Consider the following 25234-nt stretch of genomic DNA (forward strand, 5'->3'; position numbering starts at 1 on the left):
AACCCCCATGACTAAAAAATCGAAAGATGCGAGTTCAACCCCCATGACTGAAAAATCGAACAAACAAAACCCTCAAAAAACATAATGGATACTTAGATCAAAAAACAATACCTAAAACAAGACCTAACTCTTTGTTGCCTATAAGAAACACATGGCTTGGGGTAAAAGAATGGGAAAAAAGACCTTCCAAGCAAATGGACTTCAAAAGTGTTCAGCATTAGCCATATTTATATCTGATACTATAGATTGCAAGCTAAAAATTAGTCTGAAGAAACAAAGTCGCTTCATATTAATGAAGGTAATGATCCATGAAGAAAAATTATGATTGTTAATATATATGCACAAAATAGCTCACACTCAGATTTATTAAATATTTCTGAACTTATAAACTTTGGTAAATAATAATGAGAGACTTCAGTATTTCACTTTCACAGATAGGTTATCCATACAAAAACATCAGTAAAGAAATCCTAGAATGGCAGCATTAAATGGCAGTGTAGACAAAATGAAATCATCAGACATCTATAGATGTTACAACACAATACACATTCTTCTTGGCAGCTCATAAGACTTTCTAGAATATATAGGAAGTCTGAGAAAATATAAGAAAATTGAAATATTCTATCAGACCAAAATGGAATTAAACTAGATCTCAACAGAAAAAAGATACTACAAACAGTATTCAAACATAGACATCAAACATAATACCAAACGTCAAATTATCTTGAAGAACCAGGGTAAGCTGGGCGCTGGTGGCTCATGCCTGTAATCCTAGCTACTCAGAAGGCTGAGATCTGAGTATCATGGTTCAAAGCCAGCCTGGGCAGGAAAGTCCATGAGACTCGTATCTCCAATAAAACCACTCGAAAACGGAAGTGGCACTGTGGCTTAAGCAGTAGAGCGCTTGCCTTGAGCTGAAGAGCGCAGGGACAGCGCCCAGGCCCCCCCATGACTGACCCAAAAAAAAAAAAAAAAAAAAAAAAAGAATCATGGTAACAAAAACATGGTATTGGCACTGTATGTATGTATACTTTACAGGAAATCATGTCATTTACAGGAAAGTGAATGCAATTGGAGGACATTTGTTCAGAAAACAAAATATCACCTTTTTAGTTATATGAAAACTATATATATTGGCAAGAACAAAATATCCTAAATTTCTAAAATTCTATATTTTCATACTGTTAGACCAAAAAGGCTATAGGTTCTTATCTTTTAAAAATATGCACACATAAGTGCTTTGCTTTTTGTTTGCTTTGTTTTTTTGTTGTGCTGGGAATAAAACTCAGTTGCTTGGCAAGCACCATCTATCTATGTATCTATCTATGTATCTATCTATGTATCTATCTATGTATGTATGTATGTATCTATCTATCCATCTATTTGTCAGTTGTGGGGCTTGAACTCTAGGTCTGGGTGCTGTCCCTGAACTCTTCAGCTCAAGGCTAGCACTGTATCATTTGAGCCATTGTACCACTTCTGGTTTTCTGGTGGTTTTATTGGAGATAAGAGTTTCATGGCCTTTCTTGTCCGGGCTTGCTTTGATTGGTGATCCTCAGATCTCAGCCTCCTGAGTAGCTACCAGTGCCCGGCTAGGCAAGCACTATCCCTCTTTTCTTTTTAATTCTGATCAGAGATCTCAAACTGCTTTTCATAAATAAATAAATAAATAAATAAATAAATAAATAAATAAATAAATAAATAAATCACAAACTGCTTTTCATAAATAAATAGCATACACATTACTATACTGCTGAACCAAATTACAAAAGAGACTCAGAGACAAAGGTATAGTAGAGGGTGCATAATTTTTTTTTAAGGATATGACAATAAAGTGTCTTTTTATTCTCTTCCTCTGAAAACTTGCATGGAGAAATTAAACCAAGGAAAGAAAAGTAATAAAATTTATAGGCCTCAGGGGTCTCAAAGGAAAAACAGAATAAAATCAGGTATCCACTAATATGCTCAGACATTGCACACTTATTGGTCCTGAATCAAAAATTAAGAATGGTTTCTAAAGGGATGGGGAAAACATCCCCTACCCTTTACAAATTTAAATAGAGGGCAGCAGACATGCTTTACACTCCAAAACTATGGTAGCAGTCATTCTCAATGTGATCAAGGTAAATGTAGAATGGAGATGTTCTAAACACAGCTATGATTCTGCAAATCTTAAAACACACTAAAACCATGATTACATTGAAGGAAAATGCACAAATAGGGATTTTGAGGGTTTTTTTTTCATTTGAAGGTAATCTTAATGCTATTAAATTCACAAATATGCTAATTTAAATACCCAATCCTATGTATCTAAAACACACAATGCATACATGCAAGTATCTATTCTCTCCACATGTCAGCGCCCATTCTTATCATGGTTTGGAAATGAGAACAGATTCCCCTTAAACTGCAAGTCAGTAGGTGTTTCTTTACAGTTAACTTTAGCAAAATTCATACAAAATAGTAATTAACAATGATCTTTACTTGTTAACTCACAAGGAAACACCTTCAAAACTGCATTTTGTTAAAGTTTCTGTACTAAAATGTAGAAAAACTGAACTACACAAATATTGAAAAATTAAAAATTCCTTAATTTTTTATTCCTGGTACCACTACCACAATTCACAGGGCAATATAGCTGATGTAATGAAAAGACAAAGACAAAGCTACAACAGATAAAAGACCTCAGGAATATACATCTAATTGACACGACGTTGCATTAATCAATAGCTGCACTTTTTGCAAACTGTGGCTATGACAGTCCTGAACAAGAAGGGTTTCCTGTTTAAGCTGCAGTAACTTTTCTGACTATGGATCATCGTTCCTTCTGTGGCAGATTTTTACAGTTCCTCTAAGGCATTTGGGACGACTGTCTCAAAGTAAACTGCAGCTTTCCTGACAACTCCTCGCTCTCTCTCTCCTGCTAAGAACTGTAGCCTTTTTTTCTGTTGTTTTAAAACCTTCTACTACCATATCCACCACTTCCACCACCAGATCCATAACCACCACCATATGGACTGCCAGAGCTTCTTCCACCAAAACTGTCCCCTTTCATGGGTCCATAATTTGATTGCTGTTGTCCACTGTAATTTCCAAAATCATTATAGTTACCACCACCAAAATTTCCTCCTTCATTGTAACCATCATATCCTCCTCCACCACCCCCATATCCTCCACCTTGGTTTCCATAACCTGGTCCACCACCACCATAGCCTCCTCTACTACTATAACCAGGACGGCCACCATAGTTGCCACCATCACCTCCAAATCCATTGTATCCACCATCACCTCCTCCATAGCTACCTCTGCTGCCACCACCTCCACCATCATAGCCTCCTCTTCCACCAAAGTTTCCATCACATCCAAAATTATCTCCACCACCTCCAAAGTTTCCTCCACGACCCATAATGTTGCCAGATCCACCTCTACGACCTCTTTGTGATCCAGAAGACTGCATCTCTTGTTTAGAAAGGGCCTTTTTCACTTCACAATTATGCCCATTAATAGTGTGGTATTTCTGAACAACAATTTTATCAACTGTATCATGATCATCAAAAGTTACAAAGGCAAATCCTCTCTTTTTTCCACTCTGCCGGTCTTCCATAACTTCTATGGTTTCAATCTTGCCATATTTTTCAAAGTAGTCTCTCAAATTATATTCTTCTGTATCTTCTTTAATACCACCAACAAAAATTTTCTTCACTGTTAGATGGGCTCCTGGCTTCACAGAATCCTCTCTAGAAACCTCTCTCTTTGGTTCCACAACACGCCCATCAACCTTGTGGGGTCTAGCACACATGGCTGCATCCACCTCTTCAACACAAGAGTAAGTCACAAAACCGAAGCCCCTGGAACGTTCTGTCTGAGGATCTCTCATTACCACACAATCTGTGAGTGTGCCCCATTTCTCAGAATGTTCTCTTAAACTATCATCTGTAGTTTTGAAGCTCAGACCACTAATAAACAACTTCCGCAGCTGCTCTGGTTCCTTTGGATCATGGCCCTCCTCCCCCCAGTGACAGGAGCGACAGCCAGAGTCAGGCTGGGGGCGACCCGGGCGGCGGTTTTACCTCCATTTTGAGACCGGACTGGCCTCTTCCAACTCGAGTTCAATATGGGACCGAGAGGAAGAGGCCAAGGGTGCATAATTTTGAAACATATTTTGGAAGGGTATAAATTTGATTGAAAGAGATGGCTTGCAGCTATGAAAATTGAACAAGGAAGCATGTTGAAATTGTTTTGGGATGGTAGGAAGGGGAGAAGGGGGAAAGGAAATTGATATAAGGGGTGAGATTGATTGGGACATATTTTAAACATGTCTGGAAATATAGCAGGTGTGAGCAACTGGTGCCCTGCTCCTTTTTATTTGTATATGAAATTACTCTCCCTTCAAGAATGCTGATACAGTTAATTCCCCTCATTAGAAAATAAAGTTCTAGCTTTCTTTGTTTGTATGAGCTTTCTTCTTTTATGTATGTGTGGTACCAGGGTTTGAGCCTAGGGCGTAAGGTTTGCAAAGTGGTGCTCTATGGCTTAAGCCACAACCCAGCACTGAGGCATGTAACTTTAAAGACATTTTTACATGTAGCTATTACAGCCTTGACACTGAAGACTTTACCTGCTCAAGGAGAGTTCCCCATTAGACCTCCCTTGTACTGGATCCTCTTTATACATTCATGTTCCGTAGAAATACCAGTAGAGTGCCCCTGAATTGTCTTCCCCTAGAGCTTCTACACGGAGACTGTCTGCATCCAGACCCTTGGCAGAAAAGGAAGGAGGGTTGGGGAAAACAATGAACTAAATAAATGGAAGAAAACTTCAATACACGAACTTATCACCTGTTTCAAAATGCCAAGTACAGGATATCATTTTTCCATCTGGGCAGATAAAACACAGAATGGGATGGGGGTACCTTCTTCGAAGAACAAGATATAGAAATACTTGAAATGTTCCCTACCCCAACCACGGCTCCCACCCCTCCAAAAACGGAGAATTCCAATGAATGGTCTGACTACCTGGCTTAGATTTACTTTATATGTACACAAAAGGTAGTGGGTAGGATAAGATGTTCTAAGGCTCTGTCCCATGTAATCCACTATGGCAGCTCAGTCAGAACCCACAGCAACATTCTGCTCCAGCTGAGACTCCCAATTTACCCCAGGGCCTGACCTAGGCTGGAGTCCTGAATGAAGACTACTTCTAAATGACATGACCAAGAAAGGACTAGAAGTCATCACCAGGTCTAATCCTGTATGATCCGGACACCTGCCAGCCGGGCATCCGTGGCTCATGTCTGTCATCCCAGCTACTCAGGAGGCTGAGGTCTGAGGATCATGACTCAAAGCCTGCCCAGGCAGGAAAGGCCATGAGCCTTTTTATCTCCAATTCATGACCAAAAAGCCAGAAGTGGAACTGTGGCTCAAGTAGTAAAGCATTAACCTTGAGCAAAACAAAAACAAAACAAAAAAGGCTCAGGGACAATGTCCAGGCCCTAGTTCAAATTCCTACCACCCCCCCCCCCCAAAAGATCCAAGAGCTCTTACGTCTAACTAACCACTAAAAGATAGAAGCAGCACTGTGGCTCAAGTGGTAGAGCACTAGCCTTTAGCAAAAAAGCTTAGGGACAGTGTCTAGGCTCTGATTTCAAAGCTCCATTCTCAACTACTGGGTTTTTACTGTGCTAGAGAAAGGGCTTTCAGGGAAGCACCTTGAGTAGATCGAAGACATCATCTGCATCTAGCCGGTAATCACAGAGGCGGTGCAGAATCTCCACACGGGTACGAAGAGGCAGGTCTTGGAAACTGGCTTCTCTCAGGGGGTTGGGTTTCCCCTCCTCAAGCTCCCAGCAGTAGTTGATAATGTCTTCCAGGTAGCTGTGGAATGTCTGAGGCCTATCCATAAGGCCCAGACAAAAATACATGAATGTACACAAAGCTGTGGCTTGAGAGCTGACAAACTTATCAATGGCAACAAGGAGGATCTGACGGTCTTGGCTGCTTTATGTATTAGACCAACTACATGAAGTTCCAAAGAAGATAAACGTGTCCTAAGAGCTCCCCACAGAGAACTCTTAAAACACAGGCAGCAGCACACGCAAGTCAACAGCAAACTACGAAGTGGAGACAACTGTCTAATCTTTTGCTCATCCTATTTATTTATTTATGCATGCATGCGTGCATGCGTACATGTGTACATGCCAGGCCTGGGGATTGAACTCAGGGCCTGGGCATGGTCCCTGAATTCTTCTGCTCAAGGCTAGTGCTCTACCACTTGAGCCACAGTGCCATTTCTGGTCTTTTCTGTGTATGTGGTACTCAGGAATTCAAATGCATGCTAGGCAAGCACTCTACAACTGAGCCACATTCCCAGCCTCCAAATACTCTTAAAGATCCATTTTCTCTTTACTTTCCTATTCAAAATATTAGGAAAGACCACTGGTTGTAAGTTAGTATTGCATGAATAAAGAGACGAAGACCTACTTGAAGTTACCTGTTTCTTATAGCAAAGAAACCAAGACAGAGCAGTAGAAAGAGAATGAAAACAAGGATGAGTCAACTGCTTTCTAACACCCAAGGTTAGCCACTTGATAGAAGTCAGCAAAGAGCTCTTCAGCCAGCTTCAGACAGACGACACTTCCCTTCTATTGGCCAGCCCACAGACAGAGGCAGAGGGCTGGGGTACTGGCCACTTTTAAGGGTCAGCTGGCTGGAACTGGCAGAATTCATGACTAGGCAAAGCAACTGATTTAACAGCTGCAATGTGTTTGGGATATCATAGAAAACAGGCAGCTATTGACCTCTTAGAAGCACATGTCAGGGACATGAAAAGGTATCCAGTCTCCTTACTAAGGCAAAGAACCATACACAATGCAGACTAAGTGAAAAGTAGAATCGCCTCCTTCCACACGCTTCAAGCATTGGTGAGGCTTAACTAATGCATGCACATGATTGATGAGACAATATTTAGCAGGAGTTCTTGTAAATCAGCAAGTGAAGAGGTTGTATAAGATAATCTGAGGCCTGCGGTAGAGCGCAGCAGTGCACCATCCCCAGTACTGGAGCCACAGCCACTGACTGACAGTGTCTATCCTTTATTTGTGTGGGTAGATGTGAATCCTGAGGCTTGAACTCAGGACCTGGGGGTGCTGTCCTTGAGCTTTTTTGCTCAAAGCTAGGGCTCTACCACTTGATCCACAGTTCCACTTCTGGTACTTTTACTTGTTAATTGGAAATATAGAGTTTCATAGGTTCTTGCCTAGGCTGGCTTGATCTGCAGATCTCAGACTCCTGAATTACAGGTACCCAGCTTGAAAGTGTTTCTTCTTTAAGATCACAGAACCTAGGCCAAAATAGCTAACAGATCTTTTGTTTTGTTTTGGACAGGACTTTACAATGTAGCTAAGCCTGTGGATGAAATCTGAGGATCATGGTTCAAAGCCAGCCCAACAGACAACCTGAGATTCTTATCTAAAACAAAACAAAACAAAAACAGCAAAAAAAATCCTAGATGGAGGTATGGCTCAAGGCATACAGCACCAGCTGTGAGCTAATCTTAGGACCAACTCAAAAAATACTGAAATTGGAATTTTGCAATAATAAATGGGGTGATTTGACAAGAATACCTAGAGAAGTTCTATAAACACCTAACAACAAGACATCACACAGGTGCTGCCCCAAGCTACATCACACGGCTGAGATGACCTGGGAAGACCATGGTTTGAGGCCAGCCAACCAACAAACACAGAATTGGGCATTCCACGCCTGTCATCCCAATTCTGAGGAAGGCTAAGATCTGGAACAGTAGGGCTCCAAATCAAGACAGCCAAAGGAAAAAAATCCTGGGACTTCTTATCTCGGCAGAAAATGCTAGCCCTAAATGCAGCGAGAAGACAACTTATAAGAAGCTAAATCTGGAAAAATCGCTAAAAGAAAGCATGTGAAAATGATCCTTTTGTAGTATCACTGATTTCGCACACAGAAAAAAATGTGAAATATATAGGAAAAAATATATTACATTGACTTGAACTAAATGAAACTTTTTTTGGAGGGAGGGAGGTCATGGGGCTTTAACTCAAGAGACTGGGCACTGTCCCTGGGGTCTTTCACTCAAGGCTAGCACTCAAAGCTAGCTCTCTATCACTTGGAGCCACAAAGCCTCTTTTGGTTTTCTGGTAGTTAACTGGAGAGATGAGTCTTAGGACTTTCCTGCCAGAGCTGGCTTTGAACCACAACCTTCAGATCTCAACCTCCTGAGTAGCTTGGATTACAGGTGTGAGCCATCAGTGCCCAGCTAAATAAAAACTCTTGTTCTTTAAAAACATAAATGGAAAATACACACTAGGAGCAAATATTTACACTTTGACATTGTATGTCTAACAAGGGACTTACATCCAGACTGCATAAAAAATCTAAACAGTTCCATCTACAAACTAGTAAATACCCCTAACGGAACATAAGTAATCAAAAGATGTGAGTAAATGTTTCACCAAGAAGAGATGTACAAATGAACAAGAACGATGTCCAACATTCCTGGTCATCGGGAAAATACAAATTAAAATGACAGTGAGTTACTACCTTAAAGACAAGAGAATAGGTGAAATTAAAAGAGCAAATGTTGGTAAAGATATAGAGCAAGCAACTAGACTTCTCCTATTTCACTAGTAGAAATATAAAATGTCACAACCACTTTGGAAAAAGAGTTTGGCAGTTTCTTGCCGTTAAACATACCATTACCATAAGATTCAGAAATTCTCAAAATAAATGAAAACACATTTACAGCAACATTTGCATGCAAATACTCACAGTAGCTTTATCGTAACAACCTCAAAAGCAACACACATGGAAACACATGGAAAGCAACACATGGAAAGGATAAACAGCTTGCAATTTATTTTTCACTAGATACAATTTAATCCTTCACTTGGCCAAAATGAACAAATTAATACAAACAGCAATCCCAAAGAATTCTGCAGACATTGCACTGAATGAAAGAAGCTGGACTTGACAGTGTGTTGTCCCATTAGCATAAATTCTACAACACTACCACAAGGTATCTTAGTAAAACTGAGGCCGCTGACAGCCAGACCAGTTTACATGGGAGAGCAACTACAAAGACAACTTTCTGGGAAGATGGAAATGTTCTATGTTTCTGAGCAGAATGATGACTACATGGCACATTCATTTGTTCAAATCCATTGGCCTGCCAGGTGCCAGTGGCTCACATCTGTAATCCTAGCTACTCAGGAGGCTGAGACATGAGGCTCCTAGTTCAAAGCCATCCCTGGCAGAAAAAGTCTATGAGACTCCTATCTCCAATTAACCACCAGAAAGCCAGACGTGGAGCTGTGGTTCAAATGATAGGCAGCTTTGAGCAAAAAAAGCCAAAGGACAGTACCCAGGCCTTAGTTCAAACCCCCAAACCAGTACACAGACCCAGTCATGCGCACACACAGAAGTGGCCTGTATGCTGAAGATATGTGATTTTACTGCATGATGTCACAAGTTCAAATAAACACATTTAGCAGGAGCACTGTAATTTCCAAAGAGATAATGTTTAAAGGACAAACTTTCAGTATTAGATTTTGTTTTTGAAAGCAAAGCAAAACAAAACAAAGAAAGTGGGGTTGGGAATGTGGTTCAGTGGTACAGTGCTTGCCTAGCATGAATAAAGCCCTGGGTTCAATTCCTCAGTACCACACACACAGTAAAAGCTAGAAGTGGCATCATGGCTCAGTGATAGAGTGCTAGTCTTGAGCAAAATAAGCTCAGCAACAGTTTCCAGGCCCTGAGTTCAAGCCCCAGGACTGACAAAACAAAAACAACAAAAACACCCCTGTGTATACTAGAGAAGAAAATGGAAAAAGAAACCCCAGCAAGAGTGAACAGAAGAACCCAGGTGCTTATCATCAACCTTGGGGAACAGAAGATAGGCAATATTCTACTACTAGCAGAACTTGGGCGTGCTCCAGAGCTGTTGGCTCCTACGACTCTGAAAGCATGTAACCTCAGACCCCTGCTCTACAAGTGCAAGTGCTGGACCCACACAGTGCAGATAACCCCAATCACCCATCAATGTGAACACCGACACTCTCCCTGCCCAGGAGACAGAACAGCGCTCCTGAGTTGTGTGAGGCAGCCTGTCAACTGCTTTGTACATTTTGTCCATTTACATGTACCCTCAGTTTTCCTTCTTTTGTACTTATAAAAATACATCTCTGATAATGCTTTTGCAACTTGTGCTGATTGCTCGACCTTTTCACCTGTCGTGTCTATCGGCCGGGGCGAGTCTGCTCCTGGTTCTCAGGGGGACATGGGCCTGGCACGGCCGTGCACCCCAGCAAAGCCAAGGAGCTTCGGAGAGTCCACAAGGGCCCAGAGAACCATGAGACCCTCCTCAGAATCCAGCATCTCTACTTTGGGGAGTGTTTATTTGTGCAGCAAGAGGAAATAAACAGACCCAGGGCCTCATGCATGCTAGGCAGGGGCTCTACAAAAGGGAAGGCTAACAAATGTCAGGGCTCTTTTCCAAAAATAAGGGAAAGGTGAGGTGCAGTGGCACATACTTGTAGTCCAGCTATCCAGAAGGGTGAGAACTTCAAGGAGAACCCCTTGAACCCAGGAGTTCTAGACTAGCCTGTACAACACAGCCCATCCCAGGCTCCAAAGACAACCACCACCAAGAAAACAGATCTCAGCACAAAACAGTTTTGTCAACATTGATCAAATTTACTTGCTAGTGCCTTCACAGACACTAGAGAGCTATTTATTTGCCAGTTATAACGGCATCAGAGAGCCCAGAGGCACCAAGTAAATTATGCTACTGCTACCAGGTTATGTGGACAACAGAAGACACAAGTGCAAGAAATATAGAAAACTCTATCGTTTTGTTAGGCGGTATTTCACCAATATTTCAAACAAAAATCAGAAATAGGCACAAACAAGAGACAAAAATTCTACACTTGAGTGGCAGCTGGTGTAGCTACGAGTAAATGGTAACAGATTTGTGAAAAGCAAACTCAACCATCACAGTAAAGAATGAGCAGGGGCTGGGAAGGTGGCTCAGTGGTAGAGCGCTTGCTTTGCATGCATGAGGCCCTGGGTTCAATTCCTTAGCACCACATAAGCAAAAAGAAAAAAGCCGGAAATGGCGCTGTGGCTCAAGTGGTAGAGCGCTAGCCTTGAGCTGAAGAGCTGAGGGACAGCGCCCAGGCCCAGAGTTCAGGCCCCATGACCGGACCTCCCCCCCCCACCCCCCCCACCCCCGCCAAAAAAAAAAAGAAAGCGCAGACACAGAGCCTGGGAGCTCATTTGCATATTATGCATTAGGGTATACTGTCTTATATGGACTAGGGGTAGATGCTATGATTGGCTAGCTATCCCTGTGCGATAAATATGTGCTAAGAGCACAGTTAGTAGTTACTCACTTGATATCCCTTTGCTGATGTCAGCCCTGAAGCAAGCAGGCAATCAGATCGCTAATAAACTCCACATCATCTCTGTGAAGAGCTGCCTCTAACTCCTGAGAGAGAAGAGGAAAGAGAGAGATTAAATACTGAGACTTCTTAAAATCTACACTACCACCAAAAACACAGAGCCCAAACAACAGAAAATGGCTGGTCAATGAAGCAAAGGTCTTGCTGCCATTTTCCCTCTTCCCCCAGTTACTGCTGCAAGAGGAGCAAAGAGAGCTTTCAGGTTTTTCCTGGAGTTTCTCTTACTGCCCCTACCATCCCTCCCATTCCTTTTGTCTACACTCTGGAAGACATACCCACAGTTCTTGGGGAGGGTTGAGGAAGACAGTAATGGGGGGCAGGAACTGAACTCAGGGTCTTGCACCTGCTAGACCTGTATTCTAACACTTGAGCCCCAGTGTTTGTGTGTGGGAGGGAGGAGGTTGGGGAAGACAGTAATGGGGGGCAGGGACTGAACTCAGGTCTTGCACCTGCTAGACCTGTATTCTAACACTTGAGGCCCAGTGTGTGTGTGTGTGTGTGTGTGTGTGTGTGTGTGTGTGTGTGTGTGTGTGTGTGTGTGTGTGTGTGTGTGTGTGTGTGTGTGTGTGTGTGTGTGTGTGTGTGTGTGTGTGTGTGTGTGTGTGTGTGCGCGCGCGCGCACACGTGCGTGCATGCGTGTGTGCATGTGTGTGTGTGTGTGTTGATCCTAGGGCTTGAACTCAGGGACTGAGAGCTGTCCTGAGCTTAATCTGCTCAAAGCTAGCGCTCTGTCACTTAAACTCAGCACCACCTCCAGCTTTTTCTGAGTAATTTTCTGGAGTTGAGTCTTAGGGTCTCCCCTGCACAGGCTGGCTTGGCAGCACAATCCTCAGCTCTCAGCCCCTTTTGCAGCTAGGGTTACAAGTGTGAGCCATGGGCGCCCAGCTCAGCCTGCTTTTTTGTTGTCTATTTTGGAGACGGAGCTTGGAAACGGTTCCCGGCTGACTACTTACTAACGGCAATCCTCCAGATCTCATCCCAGCCCCATGGCTGTGATACAGGTGCGTATTTCTTTTTTGCAAAGCCATGCTAGCTGTATAATCAACTAGTTTGCATATTGTATAGTTTTCTAATTTAGTGGCAAAACAAAATACAGGAGCATTAAATTCTTTATAATCAATTACAAGTACTCTTTGTTATATAACGGTTTCAAAAATAAACCAACTGCAGCACTGTATTTTGAACTAAACAGAACTGGGAGGAAGAAATTTGGCAACTTTTACTTTAATGATGCTACTCCTGCATGTCTAGAGGAGATTGCTAGAATAAGACGGCTCTTACATCATCTGGAGAGTAATGCCTTAGTGAGATGCCTTTGTTTTGCTTACGTTTGCAAACACTCATGTGTACAGTCTAGGGCCTGGAAATCCCTTTTCTGGGCCAACTGTACATCACACAAAGACTTTTTTTTTTTTTTGGTCGGTCGTGGGGCTTAAACTCTGGGCCTGGGTGCTGTCCCTCAGCTCTTCAGCTCAAGGTGAACGTTCTACCACTTGAGCCGCAGTGCCACGTCCAGTTTTCTGAGTGGTTTACTGGAGCTAAGAGTGTTACGGACTACTCTCCTGCCTAGGCTGGCTTTGAACCACAATCCTCAGATCTCAGCCTGCTGAGTAATTAGGATTAAAGGTGTGAGCCACCAGCACCAGGCACAAAGACTTTTCTCTACGGTCTTCCCAGGTGAATTTCACTTTGCCAATCCTCCAATTTCGATGCCTGAACTACAGTAGCTATGTACCCTGCAACACACCTGCCTATGAGTCCCTCCTCTCCCAGAGTACATCAAAAGTGCAACTTGCTTGCTCTTAAGTGTGGCTTCCAACTCTGAAGAATAGTAGAGATGGGACCCAGGCCTTTGCACACGCCAAGTACTATTCCACTGATGTAAAGTCCCAGCCCAAAAATGCTCATTTTTCATTAGAGGTGCTTAGACTGAACTATGTAATGTCTCCTAGAGTTTATATTATTACTAAATATATTACTGGCTCTGCCAAGTAATTCTAACTACCTAGGAGGCCGAGATCTGAGGACTGAACTTCAAAGCCAGCCCCAGACAGGAGTCCATGAGACTCCAATTAACCACCAAAAAGCCAGGACTGGAGCTATGGCTCAAGTGGCAGAGCACTACACTAGCCTTGAGCAAAAAAATCTCAATGACAATGCCCAGACTCTGAGTTCAAATCCTAGGCAAACGTGCACTCGTGCATGTGCGTCTACATACACACACACAGAGGACATACCAAATTAAGTTGTTTTAACAGCCACACTTGAGAACATAAGGCAAGAACCAGGAGGGCATTGCTCAAGAGAGGACTGCCAGAAGTCTAACATAGGATATGCGTGATCTCTTAGAGACCAGACTTGGAAAACATTTAATGGTGACTTTATTTTTAAAAAATAATCATGATTTGGAGTAGAATGTAAGATGTGCATTAACTTTTTTGGCTGAGGACAGCTCCTGGGCCTGGCACCTGTAGAGAAGGCTTCAACCACTGAGCTCGCCCCCAGGCTCCCTAAATCAATATGAAGGGGGAACAAAATCATAAATGATCTTCAGTCAACTACTAAGTGAGACAAGAGGCTTCTCAGGCTTCTCTCTGGGAGAAAAGTTTGCTTTCTTATAGGATAAGTACAATAGAAGGATACAGAGTCCGGACTGTTGGATTAGGAGAAATGAACAGGCCCATGCTGTCTTTCAAACAATATTCCAGCCCCTTTCCTTGCTTCCCATTTACCCCCACACCATAGGTCCTAGAATATGGTAAATAACTCAGTACAGTCTGTAGACAAACAGGTTCAAATACAAGACTGCCTTTTAAAACGTAATTCTACAATACTATGTTTAATATAACAGAACGCCACCTGGAAATATACTAGGATGGGGGAGAGGCATGCAGGCATGGATGCACAAATGCCAGACCTGAGTTAAGAAGATGGTTAAATCATTAGGAGTGACATTGTCCAAAAAGAGATGTACTGTACTCATTATCTGACTTATGTAATTGTGACCGGTCACCCTTGTAACAACAATTTTTTTAAGTTATCATTAAAAACTAGAACCAAACTGGGCCTAGGTGGCTCACACCTGTAATCCTAGCTATTCAGGAGGTTGAGATCTGAGGATCAGGGTTCAAAGCCCGCCTGGGCAGGAAAGCCCATGAGATTTTTTTCGCCAGTTTAACCACTAGAAAAACAGGAAGTGGCACTGTGGCTCAAGTGGTAGAGCGCTCACCTGGAGCTGAGGGACAGTGCCCATGCCCAGAGTTCAAGTCCCATGACCAACAAAAAAAAGAGAAAGAAACTTTTGCAAAGGTGTAGAAATATTTTCCTGCCAAAGGTCATATGGCCTTTTATAACATCATTATGGGCCATACAAAGTTATCAGTACAATCAGAGCAGATACATTCCTGTCTGTCTGTCCCCTCATTTACCAACTGACTTCCTAGGCCTTCAATGGGCCTCAGGCCAGACTTTCCCCATCTCTGTTTAAAGAGTAGTTTGAGTTGTGCAAGATGAAAAGCTCTGGAGATGTGTTTGTTTCACAACCATAAAAATACACTACTGAATATAACAATGAAAATAATACTACAGAAACACACTGGTGGCTAATGGTAATTAATTACTGTACAATGAAATCTTGTTAACAGGAAAAAAGTCATTTTCATGATTTTTCTTTTTTCTTTTGGCTTTTGCTCTACCACTTTAAGCAACAGCTCCACTTTCTGGTTTTTGAGTGGTTCACTAGCGATAAGAATCTCATAGGGGGCTGTGAATGTGGCTTAGTGGTAGAGTGCTCGCCTAGCATGCACGAAGTCCTGTGTTTGATTCCTCAGTACCACATACACAGAAAGATCCAGCAGCAGAGGTGTGGCTCAAGTGGTATAGCACCAGTCTTGAACAAAAGAAGCTCAGGGACATTACCCAGGCCCTCAGGGACAGCACCCAGGCCCTGAGTTCAAGCTCCAGGACTGGCAAAAAAAAAAAATTATAGGGATTTTTCTGCCCGGGCTGGCTTTGAACTGTGATCCGCAAATCTCAGCCTCCTGAGTAGTTAGTGTTACAGGTGTGAGCCACCAGCACCCGACTAATGGGTTAACTTTTAATTGTAGCAATGATATAAATGTTTTAAAATTGTTACCATAATTAAAAAATACTTTTCACAGCAAGATGCTGTGTGTTACTCACACGAAGTATGTGGTCTCCAAGGGGTGGTATGGACAAAGAAGGGAGGTAAATACCACCCGTGATACACAAAACAAATGCTGCACAAAGTAATATTATATTTATCTCATCTTCCTCTATGGAAAGAGAGCAAAGACTGAGGAGATACCAGTATCCTGTTTTTTGATATAAGGAATTTGAATTCTCTTCATACATAACCCACTGCTTTAAGTACGGATAAAACTGTCTCCAAAGAGAGTCCAGCGATCCAGGTTATTCAAAGCTTTACTACTTAAGGTTTCAACCCAGAGCTTAAGTCTTAGACTAAGGCACAAGGGACCCTCCTCCTAAAGACATCCACCCCAAGCTTTTTTTATTTCCTCTTCTCACTTTCTCTCCTTGGGCCTTTTGTATTCTTTCACTGTGCGCATTGAACTGTGAGCACAGAAATCTGAACTTTGCCAAGATGCTCAGGGACAGCAGAGGACGGGGAAAGAAAACAGCAGAAAGGGGTAAAAGGAGACTCCATTCCTACCACAGCTCTGTGGCTTCAGAGGAGCTGCGGAGAGTAACAGGATTTGCCTCTCTTGCAGCTGGTGCCACAGCTCATTAGGGAAAAGCCTGCTTAACGTGTGCACATGTACACACACACACACACACACACACACACACACACACACACACACACACACACACACACACACACACACACACACACACACACACACACACACACGACTGAGCAAGGGGCACCCAGACTACCTCTGGGGGAAGGGGAAGAAGACAGCGGTTAGAAAACATGCCCGCTAAGGATGAACAACCGCTCACTTTAAAAAATCCTGCCCGCCTTACAGCCAGATTCCAGACCAAGGACAGTCTAATGACATACGGAACATGAAATTTCCTTAATATAGCCAGTCACTCGACTGTAGCTTTTCTTAAATAACACTCCAGACACTTTCCTTTTGTAATGCGTACCTATTCCCTGTGTAAGTTTTCTTTAACCTTTTACCAATTTGTTTCTTTTCTTCAACTTCCAAGAATCAATATACAGATTTATATTGCTGCCATTTAGTCACAATAATTCCTTTGAGTTTATTTAGAGGAGGGAGGGAGGGGGGAAGGAGAGGCTAAGGAATAAAGTCATGTTGGTTGTATTTGCTTTTGGAGTTGCAAATCTTCCTGATTTGCCCAGGACCGACTACAATGTACATCTAGATGAAAGCCCCGTGTGGGACCAGAACCCCTCATGCACAAAGGCAGGGCAGCGGGCCCCTGAGGGACTCTGGCAGCTGCTGGCCACAGAGACTGCCTAGAGTGCCGGCTCAGGACATGGGAGTAAAGGCACACTAGCCTCCAGAAGGCACCCAGACTGGCAGCTGATGCTTTCTAACTTGGTACACGTTAATTTAACCCCAAAGGATTGTGGCATGCCAATTTAGCAGGAATGTATAAATCAGCCAGAGCAACTGCACTGCCGAGGGGCCTGAAAGCAGCTACGTGGGCAAACCTTTATCTGCGCAGCCCCCAAAGGCTAGCAGGTCTGTTCTGCTCCTTTGTATGCAGTGACCAGACTCAGCTATGTCACCGGCTACAATGCTGTGGAAACCAAACAGCTCCTTCCCTCAGTGTTGACTATAACTCAAAATCATCAACTGGAAAAATGTTAATTACACAATAAATGTGTGAAACTAGAATGACTTTTCTGCAAATGTTTAAATTAGGAATAGTGGCTCCAAAGGCTGTTTAAAAAAAGTATTCAAAATTGCCTAATCTTCCACACACACACACACACACACACACACACACACACACACACACACACACACACAAAATACCATGACACAAACAATGCCCAATGACTGAAAAAGCAGGGAGTGTGGTGCCTACCAGGCTGGGGTGGGAGGCACTAAGCTGGACAAGCATGGCTACACAGACGGAAAGGCAGATCCTAGCCAGGACACACATGCTCTGTGCGGGTCCAGTCAGATGTCTGCCTTCACCAGCCTTCACCAGCCGGCAAAGGTCTCCCATCGGGGCTGATGACTTTCCTGGGTTCCACACCTAAGACAGGAGGTAAAAATGGCACAGCTTCCTGGAGTCATTTGCCTTTTTGTTTTATTGTTGGTGCTTGTTGCTCAGAAACACATTTTCATTTTTTTCCTGCAGTTCTGGGAGGTAGCACCCATAGTAGGTAGATGCTCTAAGATTATTTATCTGTTTAGCCAGTCCTGGGGCTTGAACTCAGGGCCTGGGTGCTGTCCCTGAGCTTCTTTTGCTCAAGGCTAGCGCTCTACCACTTGAACCACAGCGCCACTTCTGGCTTTTTCTGTGTATGTGGTACTGAGGAGTTGAACTCAGGGCTTCAAGCATGCTAGGCAAGCTCTCTACCACTGAGCCACATTCCCAGAGTCATCCTCTCAAATTTTTAACTTTTAAAACAAAGATTGGGGCTGGGTGTCAGGGGCTCAAGCTACTCAGGAGGCTGAGATCTGAGGGTCATGGTTCAAAGCCAGCCTGGGCAGAAAACTTCCTATGACTTATCTCCCACTAACCACTCAAACACTGGAAGTGGAGCTGTGGCTCAAAGCAGTAGAGTGCTACCTTTGGGGGGGGGGTAGGGTGGGGAACCACCTCAGAGACAGCACCCAAGCCCTGAGTTCAAGCCCCACAAATGACCAAACAAACAAAGCAAAATAAAAAAAGGCTGACCAAACCCAAAACATTTATCTATGTTTGGTCTGCATCTGCATCTACGTTTGGTATGCACAGGACATTGTGAGGGACGGCAGGAAGGTGAAGAGAGAGCCCCAGTCCAGTTGTGAGAAGTGATAGGTTGGTTACTACTGGAGGGATGACAGTGGAACAGGCAATGAGAGATGAAAGGGAAGCATTTCAGAAGCACAGTCAATAGCTTGGCACCTACTTGTAGGTAAAGAAAAAAAAAAAAGACAAGAAAATTTAGGTTGAGTTTTAATTCCGTCTAAAAACAGCTAGATAAGTGTAAACAAGGAAAAGGCTAGATTGGGGTGGCAGTGATAACAAAGAATTACACTGGAGATAAAAGTCCTCTCAGTGTATACAGTGAGATGTAATCGTGTAGTGTTGTACAGACAGCTGTTCACACCCAACTGAACCTCAGCTGTTCATGTCCCAGACTCTTGTGTAAGAATGAAAACATACGCAATCAGACGTGCTTCCCACAACTGTGGAAAGGCACCTACAGTGCCTGGCACGCACGTGCACACACACATACGCATGCACACACACACACACACTGTGTGTATGTGAAGGATAAAAAGAGAACCTATTCTTACACAATGCTGATCAAGAATGAAAGGTTGGGATAGGATTCGGCTCAGTGGAAGAACACTTGCCTGGCAAATGTAAGGCCCTGAGTTCAGTCCTCAGCTCTGGGGAGGGAGGGAGGGAGGGAGGGAGGGAGAGAGGGAGGGAGGGAGAGAGGGGAAGAAAGAAAGAAAGAAAGAAAGAAAGAAAGAAAGAAAGAAAGAAAGAAAGAAAGAAAGAAAGAAAGAAAGAAAGAAAGAAAGAAAGGAAGAAAGAAAGGAAGAAAGAAAGGAGGGAGGGAGGGCAAGGAAGGAAGGAAGGTAGGGAAGGAGGGAGGGAGGAAAGGAAGGAAGGAGGAAGAAAGGGAAGGAAGAAAGGGAAGGAAGGAAGGGAGGGAGGGAGGGAGCGAGGGAGGGAAAAGAAAAGAAAGGCAAGGTAAGGCTGGCAATTCAACGGAAGGACACTGCAATGTTGGTTCTGTCAGAATGCCACTGTGGTGGTGAACAAGGAGCCGCCAGTGGACACAGGCTGACAACAGAAAGGCACTTAGTGACACACAAGTCACCTCCAAGAATGAAATATTAAAAGTGTTTTTGTTTGCATTTGTTATGTGCAGGTCCTGGGGCTTAAATTCAAAAGTCTGGGCACTGTCCCCAACTTTTTTGCTTAAGACTAGCACTCTACCACTTGAACCACGGCACCACTTCCAGTCGTTTTTGATGGTTAATAAATCTCATGAACTTTTCTTTCCAAACTGGTGTCACACTGCGATCCTCAGATCTCAGTCTCCTGAGTAGCTAAGGATTATAGGCAAGAGCCACCAGCACCCAGACAAACCATGTTTTAAACTAATAAAATCCTATGCTTAGCTAGGTGCCACTGGCTCACACACCTGTCATCCTACCTATCCAGGAGGCTGAGATCCTCAGACCTCAGTCTGAAGTCGGCCAGAGGCAAGAAAGTCAATGAGACTCTCGTCTCCAATAAACTACTCAGCAAAAGCCCGAAGCATCGCTGTGGCTCAAGTGGTAGAGCACCAGCCTTGAGCACAAAGAGGCTCAGGGACCACGCCCAGGTCCTGAGTTCAAGCCCTAAGACCAGCCCAAAAATACATAAATAAATACTTTTTTAAAAAATCCTGTGCTTAAATTCTGGTACTGACCAAGTCCCTTCACAGAACAATTGGTCACAGATGTTCACCAAGCAAACAAACTGGACATTAGTAGCAACCATTCTGAAAAGATGTGTGTGACTGGAGATTCTCAGGAATGCCTGAACTCCAACCAAGAGAAGAGATATGGAACAGTAATGTGAACTAGGAATCACCAGGATCTGATTCTAACTAAGAAAATGGTGCTATAGCCGGACTCCGGTGGCTCATGCCTATAATCCTAGCTTCTGAGGAAGCTGAGATCTGAGGATCACGGTTCAAAGCCAGCCCAAGCAGAAAAGTCCATGAGACTCTTTTTTTTTTTGGGGGGGGGGGGTCCGGTCGAGGGGCCTGAACTCTGGACCTGGGCGATGTCCCTCAGCTCTTCAGCTGAAGGCTAGCGCTCTACTACTTGAGCCACAGCGCCACTTCTGGCTTTTGGCTTTTTGCTTATGTGGTGCTGAGGAATGGAACCCAGGGCCTCAGACATGCAAGGCAAGCACTCTACCACTGAGCCACCTTCCCAGCCCCATGAGACTCTTATCTCCAATTAATCTCCAGAAAACCGGAAGTGGTGCTGTGTCTCAAGCATTAGAGCGCTCTCCTTGAGCTGAAGAACGCAGGGACAGCGCCCAAGCCCAGAGTTCAAGCCCACGACCGACAAAAGAAAAAAGAAAACGGTGCTATAGTTTGAATCTGCAGTGTGTTCAAGGCCTAGCCCCCCCTTCCCCCCCGCACTGCAATAGTGGAAGACAGTGGAGGCTTTAAGGAGGAAGGCTAGTGAGAAGGAAGGTAGATGGGCAGGACTCCAGTACTTTCTTCTCTCTCTCTCACCCTCTGCTGGGTAGGTAGATAGTCCTGCCATGATGGACTGTTACACTACAGGCCCAAAGCAACAAGGCCACATGACTATAAACTGAACTCAAAAGCAAAAACAAATATTTCCTCTTTTTTAAGTTTATCTCAGGTCTGAGACAGAATGCTAACTAATAACACAGATAGTATTGAAAATGTTAATATTAATGTCAGGTGTTGGTGGCTCAAACTTGGAATCCTAGCTACTCAGTACGCTGAGATCTGAGGGTGGCAGTTCAAAGCCAAGCCAGAACAAGCAGGAAAGTCCACGAGACTCATATCTCAAACTCAAAGAAAAACAAACGAGCTGTGGCTTTCATGGTAGAGCACTAACCTCAAGTGGAAAAGCTTAGGGACAGTATATTCAAACCCCACAACCAGCACCCAAAGGAAAAAAAACATGAAACCAGGCAATGATGGCTCACACCTGTAATCCTAGCTTCTCAGGAGGCTAAGATCTGAGGATCTCAGCTTGAAGCTAGCCTGTGCAGAAAAGTCTGTGAGATTCTCATTTCCAATTGGCCAGCAAAAAGCCTAAGGCAGAGGAATAGCTCAAGTAGTACAGTGCCATTCTTGAGCAAAAGCAGGCAAGCAAGCATGCAAGGCCCTGAGTTCAAGCCCCAGTACTGGCACACAAAAAAGAAAAAAAGAATTATTAGAATCCAGATATGATGCATGCTATCTACACTGCCAAAAAGATCCCGAGATAAAAACAAAACAACTTGGCAGTGTTTATCCAACCTTATCCTGGGGGAGAGATGCTTTGTTGGGGGGGCGAACTATTTCATCAGCCCTGGGAGAAATTATTCCCTCAAAACCAGTATCTTTTTAACACAATTCATCTGACAAAGGCCTAATATTGAAAATATACAAGGAATAAACCCCATCCAAAGCTAATAAACCAATTACTAATGGTCTAAGAAGCTAAGGAGAGACCTTCTCTGAAGAGGTAAGAATGGTAAACAAACACAGGAGGAAATGCTCATCAGCCCTGGCCATAAAGGAAATGCAAATCAAAACAACTCTGAGATTCCATCTCACCCATGGTGGACTGGTCAGCATTGTGATTTCGAACAACAAATGCTGGGGGAATGTGGGGAAAAGGGAACCCTACTGCACTGTCGGTGGGAACAGAAAGTAGTGTAACTATTCTGGACTGCAGTCTGGAGGTCAGACCCTCCCTACCACTCAGCCATAACCACTGGCCACCTACCCGACCCTCACCAGCAAGGATACCATACAGATACCTGCACATTCAGGTTCACTCCTGCATGACTCACAATATCCAAGCTACAGAAACCACCCAGATGCCCTACAAATAGCTGAATGGATCAAAATAAGAGGTACCTATACACAATGGAAATTTACACAGGCATAAGAATATCGCAGGAAATGCATGGCTCTAGAACAAATCATGTTAACTGAGGTAAGCCAAGTTCAGAGAAACAAATGGTGCATGTCTTCTACCACATGAGGAAGCTAGACCTAAAATACATGGGGGGACATGATAAACTATACAGGACTCTAGTAGATGAAGACACAGGCACATCAATATGTAGCTGATCACATAACACTTATCAAAATGAACTCCAGGAAATGGAAACAAAAGATTTGTTTTTCTTTTTGTTTTCTTTTTGTCTTGTTACTTCATCTGCCTTTGGGAGAGTAAAGCAGGGCACAGAAATAGAGGGACAGAGGGTGAATAAATGCAACAGTGATACTCAGTAGACACTGTTGAAAATGAACTATATAACCTGTGGGTAGTTATGGGAAGGCAAAACTGAGAAAGTGCAGGAAAGGGTGACACTGTCCAAAAAGAAATGTACTCTTTACCTGGCTTATGTGACTAGAACCCCTCTGCATATTACCTCTTTTTTCTTTTTTTTTTAAAATCAGTTGTAGGGTTTGAACTCTGGACCTGGGAGCTGTCCCTCAGCTCTTCAGCTCAAGGCAAGCACTCTACCACTTGAGCCACAGCTCCACTTCGGGTTTTCTGAGTGGTTTATTCTAGATAAGAGTCCCACAGACTTTCCTGCCCAGGCTGGCTTTGAACTTGATCCTCAAGATCTCAGCCTCCTGCTGGGTGCTGGTGGCTCACCCCTGTAATCCTAGCTACTGGGAGGCTGAGATCTAAGGATCATAGTTCAAAGCCAGCCCAGTCAAAGAAATCCGTGACTCTTATCTCCAATAAACCAATCAGAAAACCAGAAGTGGCTCTGTGGCTCCAGTGGTAGAGTGCTCACCTTGAGTTGAAGAGGTGAGGAACCACGCCCAGGCCCAGAGTTCAAGCCCCACAACCGACAGACAAAACAAAAACAAACAAAAAAATTAAAAACAAAACACTAGTATCTTCTGATGCTTGATTCTGGTCAGTAAGCTGGTCTTACGTTAGAAATATAGCTTGTGCTGAATTGGCAGGTGTGAACATGAAAGCCACCAAAGGCACCCTATGTATTTTAAATAAATAGTCTGTCCCACAAAAAAGGAAAAAGTAGCATTTTTGTTTGAGTGGTGCTGTTGGTGGTTCTGGAGTGTTGAATTCAGGGTATTACACTCGAGCTCTACCACTTGACCTACAGCCCTTTTTGCTTTGGTCAATTTTGGGTCTGGTAGAGGCTCAGGCCTGGCTGGACTGTGAGGACATCACAGTAGAATCTTCTCACCTCTGCCTTCCTGTAGCAGAGATTACAGGTGCTCATGTCGGTGATGACAGCTCACTACCATATCTGGCACAAGAACTTTAACTTATAGAGCTCAGGGACTAATTTAGTCATCTGAAGGCAATCGTGATAGAGCAAGACACATTTAGCAGACATTCATTATATAATTATATACTTATATAATCAGAGTGACCACTTTCAAAACAACTGGTGAACAGAATGATTTTGCTGGGGAAAGAAAGACTAGAGAAGGCAAAGTACACAGGACATAGACAGAAGGTTTGTTCACTGTTGTTTTTCAGTTGGTCATGGGCCTTGGCACTCACTGTCCCTGAGCTCCTCAGCTCAAGTCGAGCACTCTACCGCTTGAGCCACAGCACCACATTAAACAGGTTTTACACAACCAAGGGCAGGTGCTAGTCAGCCAACATTTGCTGAGCACTCAGTGGTGATGCAAACTTTCTTACTGACTAAAGCTGAGTGCTCCCATGGACAAAGGCCTTAACCAGACAAGACGTTTCCCCGCTTAGTGGTACTGGGGGTCGAACTCGTGCTAGTGAGGAAAGTTCTCTTCTACTTGAGTCATGCCCCAAACCCCTTTTCTGCCTTGGTTTACTTTCAAGATAGGGTTTAGACCAGCGTGAGCCACAATCCTCTTACTTGGGCTTCATATTGCCAGCATCTGCCACCAGGCCGAAGAAATGGTTGATATGGAGTCTTACTAGCTTTTTAATGCAAGATCCCCTCATCTCCCTATGGTTACAGACTTGCGTCAGTACTTACCTGTGAATTTCACGGGGGGGGGGGGGGGGAATCATGATGTGCTGAAATTAGAATAGAAATCAGAAAGAAAAAAAAAAGAAAAGAAAAAGGGCTGGGAATGTGGCTCAGTGGTAGAGTGCTTGCCTATTATCCAGGAAGCCCTGGGTTTGATTTCTTAGCACCACAAACACAGGAAAAATGGGAAGTGGTGCTGTGGCTCAAGTGGTAGAGTGCTAGCCTTGAGGAAAAGAAGCTCAGGGACAGTGCCCAGGGCCTGAGTTCAAGAAAGGAAGGAAGGAAGGAAGGGAGGAAAGGAGGGAAGGAGGGAAGGAAGGAGAGAGGAAGGGAGAGAGAGAGGGAGAGAGGGAGGGAGGGAGGGAGGGAGGGAGGGAGGGAGGGAGGGAAGGAGGGAGGGAGGGAGGGAGGGAGGGGAAAAGGAAAAGGCAAGGCTTTGCCAGTACCACAGCAGCCTTTGTTCTGGACTTATCAATGAACTGCCTTCCTGGGCCTTCAGCCATTACACTGAGCCAATCACCCCCTTTCTTCTGTCTCTCCTCTGCCTTCTTGTAACTGGGATTACCCCCTCCCCATCTCCTGCCTTTCTTTCTCCCAAATACAAAATGCCAACTAAATCGTTAGGTTAAGTGTATGGCATGCTTCCTTTCTGCATTTCACCACCATGGCTTCTGAAACACTTATTCTCTGCTTTCTTGTTTTCTTTTAAGCTCCTCAGAAGACCTACTCCACTACCTATTTTCAGTAAAAATGGTTAAAAACAACAAGAGGGCTGTTTCTTCTACAAACAGCCTTTTATTTCCAGTTCCTCCACTGCTGAAACAAAAGGAAGTCCTTTATTTAATTTATTTTTGC

At 43.7% G+C, this 25234-nt stretch overlaps 1 protein-coding gene and 1 pseudogene across 29 annotated transcripts in view; both read right to left on the reverse strand.

Moving 5' to 3' along the window:
* The window catches only part of LOC138822088 (PC4 and SFRS1-interacting protein-like), a 242520-nt gene that overhangs the window by 190669 nt on the left and 26617 nt on the right, over positions 1-25234 (reverse strand). For 13 of the 29 annotated variants that reach the window (XR_011370324.1, XR_011370325.1, XR_011370326.1 and 10 more), the window contains 3 exons: positions 11423-11517; positions 5708-5891; positions 4619-4758 (listed from right to left, as the gene is read on the reverse strand). The exons of 8 other annotated variants lie outside the window; for them this stretch is intronic. The gene's annotated coding sequence lies outside the window, so the exon portion shown is untranslated. Of the gene's footprint in view, positions 1-4618; positions 4759-5707; positions 5892-11422; positions 11518-17539; positions 17889-25234 lie in introns of those variants that run through there. 8 more of the 29 variants (XR_011370334.1, XR_011370335.1, XR_011370336.1 and 5 more) reach the window with 3 other exon arrangements.
* On the reverse strand, positions 1016-4612 carry LOC138822087 (heterogeneous nuclear ribonucleoprotein A3-like; annotated as a pseudogene).

The sequence above is a fragment of the Dipodomys merriami genome, unplaced genomic scaffold (genome assembly GCF_024711535.1).
Source record: "Dipodomys merriami isolate MVZ:Mamm:240054 unplaced genomic scaffold, mDipMer1.0.p SCAF_980, whole genome shotgun sequence".
Taxonomy (NCBI): Eukaryota; Metazoa; Chordata; class Mammalia; order Rodentia; family Heteromyidae; genus Dipodomys; species Dipodomys merriami.